Here is a 13,470-nt window from a genome sequence, read left to right as displayed (position 1 = left end):
GAGAAGACCTTTTCACATTAAACTGTCAATGGAGACGATGCCAGTCTACTTCTATGGCAACTATTCCAAATTGTAAGTGCTTAAGGTAACATTAGACATTACAAGTTTATCTTCATTCGGCAATTCAATTCATATTTTTAGAATTTCTTTGTCTGGTCCAATCAAGGAATTTTTTTTAGGTATAGCAAAGATTGCCACACACCGTAATGCAGATAAAGGGAGTGTAAAGTGTAAATTACTGTTGTTTTAACCCCAACCTTTATATGCAATATATGTACATATATACTGTATGATGTTCCACAACTTCACATTTAGCAGTGAAGCGAGTTAGTGGTGTCGCTTCAAAAATTATGCCTTTTGTGGGAAAAATGTAAATCTAAATTCATCTTAAAAGCTCATCCTTCACACTGAAGCTTAAGTAAACTAAATAACACCAGAATTCATTTTAATGACCACAAATATCACTTACTGCTTTGCTCTCTTGTTTGCGGCACACCAGTATTCTAATCATTATATCCGCACATCTCCAAATGAAGTTCATTATCAGGAGAAATGGAACCGGAGTATTTTTTGGCAATTGTGAACACAGCCGGAGTGGGTAATTAAATGTCTTCAAGGACATAGGTCCAAGCTTCAGCCCATCAGGAGACACTCTCTTAAATACCATCTGCATTAAGAAACCTGTCTCCCACATGATTTTGTTGGTTGACAGATGAATGCTTTCTCAATTTGTAAAAGCATTTACTGCAAAAAAATGAATAAGTAAATAAAATTTCACCCAAAAAATGCATATACACTGTACTAAAAGTTCGCTTCATCGTATCCTCAGCCAATACAAATGCTAGCAAAAGAAGGCAAAAAAAAAACTAAACATGAATGTAATCATTGATTCTTAACAACAGCAACTAACATTTGACTGAATAAATAAAAACAGTACTAATGAAGAGTGGGAGACATAATACATGCAATTTGTGCAAAGCTACTCAAAAAGTAGCCAAGTGGATTGAAGGAAATTGTTAGTTACCGCTATCATTTGCTGAGGAGTTGAATCAGCACTGCTTTTGTATATTCATATTTCCCTTTATATGCACGCTCTGTTTTCCTCAGATAAAGTTGTGCTGTTGAAATAAAAGCAACCGTTGGCGCCTTACACTTTGTTCATCGGGGAACTTCATGCTCAGGGATTTTCTAAACACAATTCATCAAAGTGGAACGTTTTTTTGCATTCCTAATCCTTTTTGCTGCAGATGAGAGATTCTGTTCAGACTCATTAAGATTAAAGCATTTTGCTAGAGTTATTTAAGAATGCAAAGTTCCATGTGAGACCTTTCAGAGTTCAGAACAGAGGAAAATCCTATCAACATGCTTGGTGCACTGGGGGCGGATCTTAGCCTATATTTCTATATTTGGTGTCAGTGATTGAATGATTGAATGTGAAATTCTTTTCCACATTGCATTATGACTGCAATCAGTTTATTTTTCTCACCATCAGCAATGAAGCTGTGTGATTTCTTTTTTGGCCTTTATTGCGTTAAATTTGATTTGTTGTTGGTGCTTGTTTTGGGGTGCGGAGTAATGCAAGTGTGCCTTCAACATAATTTCCTGTTGTTTGCCATAAACTAAAGAACAAATCAGTTTTCTTGATGGGAGCAATACACAAGCGTATAATGTTTACCTGTGCGGTTTCCAAGAAGATCTTTCACTTTCGAGTGTTACTTTGCCAGCACATCATATGGTCGCGTGCACACACTAAAATATTTAGTTCACCAAGGTAGCAGACGGGTATCTTAAAAAAGAAATGATGATTCCAAAACACGTGTGTTGCCCATCTGCTAGAAAATGATGAACTTTTTTTTCAACCAGCGGCTAGGCTCCACAGCTCCAGTCTGAGCACCTCTCCGAAACTTTCCAACTCCAAGTGTCACAATCTGGTTCCATTTTACAGCTGGCCTTGGGATTGTAACAGAGCTCCTTTCTCTCCCCTCTGAACCGCATATTTAATCCCCGCGCTTATGTCAAACTTAATTACAGGACCTTGTACGAAAAAATAACAAGTGAGCCTTGTAGGAGTGGGCGAGAGGAAAGAAAAGTATTAAGAGACGGAGAGAAAACGAGAACTAAAGAGAATGCTAAGAGGTGCGAGGGGGGAGGAACAACAGAGACATTTAATCTGTTGACTCAGTATGTTAAATAGCCCAATACCAATCTTTGATGTTGGTTTTTTTTCCTTTTTGCTCCTTGGAAACGACACTACATGCATATAAAAATCACTAAGGATTTGCTGAATCCATATTAATGACATTTAAACGTTTTCTTGGGCTGACATACAGCACAGAGATGTCATTTGTAGAACAAGGAGCTCCCCAAAACATCAGGAGGTGTCCTAAGCATCATCTTATTCACTTACAAATCCCCCTGAAACCCCACAAGCCAAAAATAACTAGTCATTAAACCCTATTTGTGCCTGTAAAACTATTTACTCTGTAGAAGTGGAAAAGTCAGGAAGAGAAATGTTTAGTCTGTCAGTTTAAAACTATTATCTCTAACTTGGAAAACATCAGCTGAGTCTGTTGTGCACCGTCAAGGGAAGACGGCACTCTGAAGAACAAACCTTTGAAAAGTCAAAAACGTTTTGTTTTTTTTCTAAGGGGTGGGCATAGCAGCTACACTTCACTGCAGTGTAAAAAAGTCAAGTTTGAAAAGCCCTTATTCATACAATCTTCTTAAGACAAAACCGCATAATGTTGTATATATTGTGTTTTTGAAAGAGCAGATGGTGGGAAGGGAGAGCAAGAGATGCAGACAAAACACATCCTAGGACCACCATGGCAAGATTTTCTTGCACTCTCCAAACATTTTTTTTCCTTACGTGTTCTTCCGCCCACTTTGTACACGCTTCCTCTCTTCTGATTTTGGCTGCTCTGGAAGCAAAATCCTTCCCAGACTGGCCTTGAGTGGCCAAGCAGTGGACCAGAGGAGGTTCCCATGCCACTGGTGCTGCAACTGGCGCGCCACCCGGAGGTATTTATAGCAAGCCAGCACCAAAGGGCAGCGAGAGAGGGCATGCTTGTTTTCCTTTCCATTCCCTAGGCGCTTTCCCTGGCCTCACATGTGGGTGTTAAATATATACCCAAATACTGGGAGCAACATACAAGACTTTGGGTTCCTTGAAAACACAAGTTAGCTCAGGGATAGCAGGGAGCCAAGACAGATTCCGGACCAGGAAAGGAGCAGAATTCAATTGTAGTGGATGCGAGGAAAACGATGAAGGAAGAGCAAAGTCCGGCCGAAAGAGGATGGGGATGGGCAGGCCTGTTGTTTTCCTCGCCAACATCAAATAATATCTGGATCCGAAAACTCGCCTGACTGTCTGCATGTGCTTCTGTCTTTACGCTCTGTGATGTAGCTTTCTCTCGCCAACTCTTTGCACGAGAATCCCGGAGTGGCTTTATTACTATGATGAAACCAGACCCTATAAATACGAAGCACTGTGATGAATATAACAGCAATTATGGGATTGGCAATAATTAGATCAGGAGAGAAAGAAAATCTCATTGAAGTTGGCACTGTATTTTTTTTGTACTTTTTTTACTTTCAACCTTGAGGTCTAATGTATGAAGAATTACAGAGGCAACAGCGGTGTACTAATCAGGAGGGTCTCGACAGGGGCCTCGTGAGACGCCGTGAGTGATTCTCTATGCCGCAGACCTGTCTCAAATCTACGGCTTTAACGATGCCTACCTAACAAACAATTAGAAAGCGGTCTCTCAAAAATGAACGTGCAGAGACGTGGGTCGCTCCCAAATGGGTCTATCAAGCAGCATGGCTCCTCAGCTTTTAACTTCGTCAGCAGCTCGCCGACACACTGGAGTCCTAAGACGGACGGGCCTTTCCGCTGCATGATTGCGTCAGAAAGATTCCATAGCCACAGCCTCTGTTTTTTCATACTTGTGGGAAAATCACAGTTCATGTTTCCTTGGATGCTTCACACATTCCTCACCCTGTCTTCACATTGCAGGGCCCCTGAGACTGGGTAGGGCCAAAGGCGCTCAGAGGGAGGTGCTCGGCAGATAAGAGGTGGGGCCAAACCAAAAATAATAGCCATTGATATTGTTTATTAGGAAGCACGTTGCTAAGTGATGTGGTCTCAAAAAGGGGACTAATTACATTTGCCAGGCTCTGATGAGTTTAACAGAGCTCGGTCAGAATTTTCCAGACCATTTAACATCTCCGGACACAGGTGGGAATCATAGATAACAGAACATCTGGAAGTCACAAAAATACATCTGTAGGGTGTAATACAAGTAATGCACAAGTCACCACATCCTAGGATGATTGACAACCAAAAGTCACAGGTTTTCTCTTTAAAAGACGGAGCTATCTTTGTACACCATTCCAGATATTTGGTCAAAGTTTCATCAGGCATATAAATCAGTCTGCTTAGTATTCCAAAAGTGGACTGAATCAGTGCACGTGCAAAAGCCATCTAAGACAAAGATTCATCTTCATTTACCTGTAGTCACACATGCACGCAACTCCGATGAACTTGGCCACATTCAAGTTTGGTCTCATCCCAGATTCCTGACTTCCAAATTTCAAGACAAAGGTGATTAAGGCTGATTTATTCATGCGTCAGTGTAAGATGAAGGGAGCAGGACAGAGCAGCAAAGCAATTAATTCAGTTGCTGAAAACATTATTAATGGTAATGTTTAAAACATCAAAGCACAGACTTGCAGAGACAAGGCATCCAGACTCTGACAAGATGGAACAGATGAGCTCACTTGAGTCAGTCAAGGTGAGGCAAGGGAGAAAATGTAATTTGTCTCTCCACTGATTTTCCTGAAGACTTCCTGGAGAAGCTGTTGTTCAAGCACTAGGTCGAGTTCAAGAATAACCCCTCTTCACCTCATTGACTTCTAGATGAAGGAAATGTATCATCGATCAATAAAACAATCAACCAGACGATAAATCATCACATCTTTCCTGATTCTGAATTTTTCATCTTTTCGAATGTTAGGAATGTCTATCCATCCAAGGCTCCTTGCTGTTCCCAATCCACAATACTCAAGTCCACAAATGCATGATAGATGGGTTTGATGTGGAAAAACTTCCACAAAACCCTCATTTCGACCCCATCGAACCACCTAGGATGAACTACAACAACAGATACGTCTCAATTTAGGGGACGCAATGTTCAGAGCACGTGGTTAACAAAGTCTGAAGGCCTTTTCACACTGTGTTTAGCACAGTGCGGTGTTCCTTCAACCAACCCATTCATTCTGTGCGTTCCAATTGAAAAATGCTGAATTGGTACGGAAATGCAGTGACGACAGACGCCACATACGACACAAAAAGTGATGGCAGAGAAATTTCTGTGTGATAATAACTGAAGATTTGAAGTGAGTTGAATATTAGACGACGGTTGGGAAAAAAACAAAAACAAAAACGACAATTGAGGTGTCCCAGTGTCTTGAGAATTGGGAGAATACGAATTGTGCTTTATATGATGTGATTGGGGAGATGAAAAATTATCAACACAGCTAAACAATTGTTTAATCATTTTAATTTAATCATGTTACCCACTATATGTAAATTACCATGTCGCCCAGTATGAAACTAAATTGACTGCATTCTTTATTAACTGATATGGACCAGATTATGATAAATGTCTACATAATTCTGTATTAAATTGATTGAAGGCCCTTGAATCGAATTGATTTGTTAAAGACAAATGAATACTGGCAAATGTGCTTTTTTATTTAAAGAATCGATATTGGGTCATAATAAAATTGATGATTTACACCTCTGTCTGTGTGTCCATACTACAAATGAAAGGGTCACTGCTGCTATGATCATTATCAACAAAACAGATAATACATTCTGGAAATTCCCTGAAAGTCTTCCAATTCTACTTGCTACATGAGTTTTAGCCAGATGCCCCAATGCTTTGACACTATATTTGGATGAAGCTCTATAAACTTTTTTTATTGACAGGTGGTTGTCTTGTCGTGTGATAATTCCGGACTTTTCTGATGGGCTGAACCATTCAACACCAGAGTGACTACAGGACATACAGGACAGTGTAGGACATTCGATAATGAATGATGGGGTCAATGAAGAATCTCTCCCCTGCCTGTGTGGACTCCTCACAGTAGCTTTGGGCAAAGGTATAATGCCGCTCTCACTTTGTCATCTTCATTTACCCCCCACCGTCACGTCAATTGAACCAGTGAGTCTGGGGGATGACACATTGATATTCACAACACATCTTCATCCCCCAGCCACAACCATCCCACTGGAAAAATTATTTCATTACATATATTATGCAGTCCGTGTGAGGGAGTTGGTGGTCGTGCAGTGTGTGGGCCCAACGGTAGGATCAGGCTTTTTGCTCTTTGTATGCAGTACATGTCTGTGGCAAGTGTGTAAAAGTAGTTTTTAAGAGTGTGTAAAAAGATATAATTCTTCTGGGGCCTAACGTTAATGGCACTTAGTTTACTTTGTTAGAAAGAATAAAGACAAATATATATATCCCTGATGCTTAGTGTCAATGTTATAAAAGTGATGTAGACGTGTTTTTATTTTACTGCTGAACTTTCCAACAGAGATCCCTTGACATTCGATGTACAATGTGTCATACAGAGCAGAAAATAAATAGCATGCCATCCATCACATGCCAGTGGCCTTGCATATTTGAGCAGCTCAACACTAGAGGCTCTTGTTTGATTTGAACTGGAATCAATTTGGAAACGAAACCATTTCACCTCTGATTAAGCGCTGCTCGCTCTGTGCTGTGGCATGCTGACCTTTCCGGTCCGTCTTATGCTGGCAGGAGGGGCCAGTCAGATGGGTGATATGCTCAGCTAATTAGTCTGACTGACGTGAAAGGGTGGGGATTGAGAGTAGCTTGAAGTTGAACCCTTAGCCATTCTTGCGGGTGAAGGTAAAGGTTGAATTGAGGACCTGGACGCTTGTTTACCGGTCACCTTTATGGGGCACTTATTTAAACTCATTGGCTGCCATTGAAGACGCTAGACATTCAATGCATTTTGAAATAAAAAACACAATAGTGAATTCCCCAAAAATTGAAGCATTTAGTCTCCTCCCTTCAGTGCATCAAGTTGCTAAATGATTGACATGTTGATACAATTCGGTTTAGATGTTAACGATCTGTATCCTATGAGGAGCAGCCATCGTTTCCCTCATTTTCTCTGAAAATAAATGGATGAGAAATGAAATGTAATGATTTCGTGTCCTCCTGCACAATTCAACAGAAGTCCCGGTAGAACCAAACCTAACCGTCAGATCAAGTGGATTTCTCTCTTGTATTTGTGCTCGTTTGGCTGCAGGGGGTAGAAGGGGCATGCGCCACTCTGACCTGGGGCCACTCATCCAATCAGCTCGCTATTTGCTGCGAGGGCTTCCATAATAGTGACATTTTTCCACCTCGTCAATAAAGTGGTGATAGCTACCCTCATCCCACTACTTGACCGTTTAACTTCGCTGTGAAAAGGCCCTTTCTTTGCGTCCGTCTCCATGTCTGTTTGAAATCAATAACAACAGAGCAATGGAAAGAAACCGATCCGGAGGCAGCGTTTACTACTGCACTCTATTGCACGGCCTCCCTTGTTTGTGCAAAAAGAACCTCCGGTGTGTCTCAGCGACAATGAAGCGAGAGGACCCCGCCTCTTGTTTACAGACACACTCGGTGGTGATAAAAGTGACATATACATTAACAGATGCAAACTGTCTACTCTTTAACGATCATTGCTCGCCAGGATCCATTTAGCCGCAGCAGTCACACATCAGCACACGTCTGTAGTGACTGACATAATGGCTTCAGAGGCGAGAACAAAATGTCTTCCAATGACGGGAGAATGAGAGGGATGGGTTACACCGAGGCCCTTGCCGAAATGAGCGTGGAGCTTTGTTTGGTTATGCTGTCTGAGCTGAAATTGATTTCTGCTGGAAGCATGCACCAAAGAGTCCCTGCATTCATACGAAATGAATAGCATGCACTCACACCAGTGGGAAAAGCAGGCGAAGGAAGGAGCAGGAGGTGAAAAAATGAAGGGGGAACATGATGACGAGAGTTCAAAACGAATATAGAAATAAAAAATAGGGGCGTAGGTAATAGATGAAAGTCAGGCACATACAGCATGTCCATACGACATTAAAAACATGGACAAGTAAAAGCTAAAAAGACCTTAGGAGAAGTGGTGAATGATGCATAAAACTTCCCCAAGAGCAAACAACGTGACAAGGAACTCATCCTCTTGGCAGAATTGAATTGAAAGGCCTACAACTCTATTGTTTGTATTAAAAATGTTTCAAGGCAGTTGTCCAATTGTCCATCATAATCTGCACTTTTTTATCATCAATCATCTAATCTGTTCATGATCATCATGATTGTCATTCAACAATGTCTTAAAACAAAGAGCTTTTCCACCTGGGTGCCTGGATGTGAAGGAAAGAGAAAAACAGAGAAAAGGGGGAGTGGACCAAAACGTCTAAGAGAAAGACAAACAGTTCTGGTTGGTCTTATGGTGGACAGATGTTCATTTATCCTTTTTAGCAAGGGCTGGGACAAGAGAACAAGTGACATCATGTCAAAACTTACACTGCTATTATCTCGTCTGTGAAGTATCATAATAAACAATATCAAGTTATTTGCAACTATCAGCTAGTGCAAAAAAATAGTCCTCGTAAGGAGTCAATATATTAGGAATAAGAATCCTTTTTCAACAACTCATCTTGATAAAAAAAAACATTTTCAAATTGCTTCGAAACATAGTATAGAATGTTTTCTGTGCATTTGTGGAACATTTCTCTATGTTACAACCTTGTGATGACACACTGACATTTATTGACTTCAGAATAACACCAAGAATGTCATTCAATACTTTCTGGCATCTACGATGTAGCTATATAAAGCCTTGACATAACATGAGAAACGTCAGGGATATTGTCAGAATGTGACCAACTGGGATGAAACCTAGTGGCATCTTTAGTAAATCGCAAGCAAAAATGCAGGAAAATGCAGGATCCCAGTGTGCCCTTTAATAGTACATATTGCAATAACAAACCTTACTTCAAGTGGATATATAAGGTGCCAAAATCCAATGTTCACAAAAGCTGAGGGGTGCTTGAATTGTCGAATACATTTCCTGCACAGCCCTCTTCATCATGCTCACATGTTGACATAACACCAAGATGGCACCTAATAATTGATCAGTATTTCACAGTTGGAGAAGGTTCTGACAGGATGTTCACTATGGGATGTGGCCACTGATCTTACTGTGTCGTCATCGTGTTCCAACAGATAGAAGGGAAGAGTCACAGAATGGCATAAAAGAGCATGTCCTTGGACTTCTAGCTGTTACTATGGATTAGTGTTTAATCCATTGCAATTCAACTGCTGGGGAAAAAGTACTGAAACAAAGCAACAAATTCAAACAGCTACCTGCACACAGGATCTTAGACACTGACTAGTGGATGAATTGAATTTGAACATGTTCCCTGTCTCTCCATTCACACCCATGAATAAATGACAGCGTCTGTCATTAGACTGACCTCGGTGTGTTCTAAGGGGCTGCTAATTGTGTCATTTTGTTTCGCAGCAATGTGCAAGACAACTCGTGGATTGATCCCTCTTGAACAGGCACATGTTGAGGTAAGGTTTCTCATTTGGCCCCACTCTGACATTCATGGTTTAGACGAGATTGTCTTGAACGACACGTGCAAGCAAGCTGTGGTGTCTTTTACGGCTAAGCGAGGCGAGCCAGCATGAATTCAATCATCGTTAAGGGTCGCTTGCAGGGTTGCTAATTTATGCAAATGAATTTCCCAGAGACTAGTGAATGGACAGGAAGCGGGTGCCAACGCTTGGCTTGCAATCATCGCGGGGCGGTGCTCTGCTTTGGTGGTCCGGAAAGTTTTGCGGATTGAGCCAGGAAGCAGTGCAGTGTGCCAAACCACGGTGACCGAGACTCCACACGGCATACCAGCCCTCTTCTCGGCACCGCTGGCAGCCAATCGGGTTGGCGGTGGCTCTCTCGCCGAAGAATAACATGGCACGCCGGCCCTCTCGGCGCCCCGCCTCCTTGCTGCACCGCGACTGCCCAGAAGGATTTTCTAAACATTTTGCCAGGGGATCAATACCTGTATTGATCAACCATTGTGTGAGTGATCCGTCTAAAACCCCGAGCAGCCTGGGAGCTGGGAGGAGCGAAAGAGAGAGGCTGCAGAGAGGATGGAGAAAGAGAGTCGGCAGCCACAGCAAAAGGGAGAAGAGGTACAAGGGAGAAGAAGGGGAATCCGAGCAGGAGGTGGACGCTAAGCCGATCAGGTCGGGATGCCATGTTCGGACTATGCTGCCGCACCACTGGGATTGGGCTGCAGCCTATGGTAATTGCTTACTCATTAAGCGCGCGAAGGTAACAAACGACTACTGGGCTAAGTAATAGATGGCGAGAGAATGCTAAGAAATTCACGTGTTTGTGTTAAAACTGGAGGTCCACTCAACACCTGAGGTCACGAATGCTTTTAATGTTGCTGGCCTGTTATGACATACTCTCAGGTAAATTGTTGCATGTGTGTGCGGAGCATGATAGCACGAGGTAAGCAGGACACTAGCTTGAAAGAGATGAGGAGCCATTTATGGTTTCTAAAACTAACAAAACCATGTCAATTGATTTACCTACTGTTCTTCTAACGCTCTTTGTGTCTTGTCTAGAGAGAAACTCATCGATCTGCTCTCGGTCTCTCAAACACAATTTGGACACAAGAGGCCCCACATACTGAGCTCACACCTTCGACTGCAACAATTACAACTGAGATCGAAATTTGGGAGAGAAAATCCTGGCTCTGGTGTAAACGAAAAGCCTGAATCCTGGATACAAATGAAAGCAAGAAGCAAAAATGCTTCTATTCAGGTGTCTTAACTTTGATTTCAACCTCAAGCAAGCACGTCACAATGTTTTTTGGATTTTCTTTACCCAAGATGGAATATAGATGGAATATTTATCTAGTTTCTAATTTTGTGGGAATATGGTTGCGTTTTTTGGCAAAATAAGAGGACTGTCCAACAAAAGGGAAGAGCAGTCAATGAAAGGCCTTGAGCAGCGCCGGACCTGAAGGAGGGTTAACAATTCCCTTTGGGAGCCCCCCCACCCGGTCCAAATGCTAAAACGAAATCAAGTTTGTATTGATTGGTTTTAAAGGCAATGTCCTTGTGCATAATTGAGGACTTGAGCGAGACTACATTCCAAACTGCCCCAGATTTATTGGAAGACCTTGCATCCAATGCCATATAGGAACTGTGTTTTAGGAACAAAACTGATGTAAAGACAAATTTCCAAAGGAAATAAAAAGTGTTATTCATCAAGTACATTATATTTATATATATATATATATATATATATATATATATATATATATATATATATATATATATATATATATATATATATATATATATATATATATAGAAAAGTTAACCATTGATTCATGATCATTGTTTTAATGCATGATAAAGACCCCGAACATCTGCATTTCTTCCACCTTACAAAAATCTAAAGTCCAAGTACAATACAGTTGCTCTGTTAAACTATTGTAAACATCATACCGATGAATTAAATCATAGGAATATATTGATTTGGTCAATGGTGACTATTGTATTTATATAGTTGCTGCTAACTGAAACCGTTCCTCCAAATATTTCAAAAATAACATTACCCAATCCTTCTTTTGCAAAAAAATCTACAATCACTTAAACTGTCTGAGAAATGTCATGAATTATGCCTCTTTCACTTTACAGAAACAGTGCGACATTATGTCAAGATTGGCTGCCATTGACAGTTATAGGTGTCAAATCCATTAGAATTGCAAGAGCTGACAGTGATCATTTGGTACCAGACTTCCCAGTTGAATAACTATCGCCTTTAATGTAGCAAATTAAGTAACTAATGCCGTTTAGTTAAAATCACGTCACCCGTGATGTGTGGGGCTTGGAGGGAGATTTTGGAAGATGACATAAGCACAGTTATTTGCTTCTAATTATTATTATTTTTCAGAAATTCAGATTTTGAGCAATTCTCTCAGTTGTTTATTATGATTCAATATAGCTAGAAATATCAGTTTTTAATAAATAGGAACGTGGAAAAGTAGCTCTATTTAGAGTTGACATCCACATTTGTACACGTCTTATTTTGGGACATGCAAAATTATATTTTTGATAGGAAATATTGTTAACAAATTGTTTTAGTCAAACATTCAAAATTTGGGGGAAAATGGTGTTGAATGTCTTTCTAACAGTCCTTATTAGGACAATATGCCAGACTCTGTTCAATTAAGACAACCATACTAAAATTCCAATTTCTTTCTACTCACATCAAGGCTTTGTCATAAAATAACAAGCTTCATCTCAAGGAGATAAACGCTATTAAATGTTATCACCTTGCATATTTGATTCATGAGCTTTGAAAGCCGCCTCTTCTTGTTGACTTTCATCCCCTCTGCTTGATTTCGCACTCGAAAACAGCTAACTCTTGGACGAGTGCCAAGTAATAAATTAGCATCTTCATTAAACACATCACACCCAAATTAGTATTCAATTAACAGGCCAGTCAACCTCAGCTAATCAAGCAATTAGGCCGGGCGTGTTGACAGAAATGCTAACAAAAGCGCACAAATCCCGGGGGGAAGCGTTGAAACCCTGCACAGTAGACAGAGTGAGACGCGCTTTCCAGGAAGACAGCAGTAAGATGGCGCAGTGGAAAAGACATTTCTATGGAATTATTGTTGAAACCAGACATGAAATGAATAATGAATACAGCTTGTTAGTTGTGTCTTTTACACAATGTTCCTAATTTGTAATTCACTGGATAGGTTTATTTGTTTGAGCAATTGATTATGCACAAATTTAGTCTCTGTTGAAATTATGGCCAGTAAAAAATATTTTTTTTTTGAATAATAACAACATAAAGATTTTTCAAGCATGTTCAAGGTTAACACGAAAAGCAATAAACAGTTTTAAATACAGGAAATACATTATTCCCGGACCATGTGATTAGCTTTTTTAATCAAAATGTATTTTGTACATAAAAAAAAGAATGTTTGCCTTTGTTTTGTTTTGTGATTAAAAAGCATCATGTTCACCATGTTTGTGGAGTATTGACTTTTGTCTGTTCATATTATAGTATGAAAGATTATTTAAGAAAGTCATAATGAATTTATAGTATGTAAATTAATGCATGCAGTTGTAATTTTATAGTGAACCACAACCAAAAAACAGTCAAGTTGGATCAACTTTTGTGCTCTCCAGTTTGCTTTTGTCATAAAATTACTTTTTGTAATACATTACTTTTTTTTTTTTGTTCTGATGATAGATAAGAAAAACAACCAATAAGTGACAATATCTGTCTTGTGAGATGTCAATCATTAGTCTCAAAGTTACTCCACCAAGGAAT

At 40.2% G+C, this 13,470-nt stretch overlaps 1 protein-coding gene across 6 annotated transcripts in view; it reads right to left on the bottom strand.

The window, feature by feature from the left end:
* Positions 1–13,470, bottom strand: part of zfhx3b (zinc finger homeobox 3b) — a 313,149-nt gene that overhangs the window by 151,195 nt on the left and 148,484 nt on the right. The gene's annotated exons all lie outside the window — the stretch shown is intronic.

This window comes from Stigmatopora argus, chromosome 2 (genome assembly GCF_051989625.1).
Source record: "Stigmatopora argus isolate UIUO_Sarg chromosome 2, RoL_Sarg_1.0, whole genome shotgun sequence".
In the NCBI taxonomy this organism is placed as follows: domain Eukaryota; kingdom Metazoa; phylum Chordata; class Actinopteri; order Syngnathiformes; family Syngnathidae; genus Stigmatopora; species Stigmatopora argus.
This window is presented reverse-complemented; position numbering and strand designations above follow the sequence as displayed.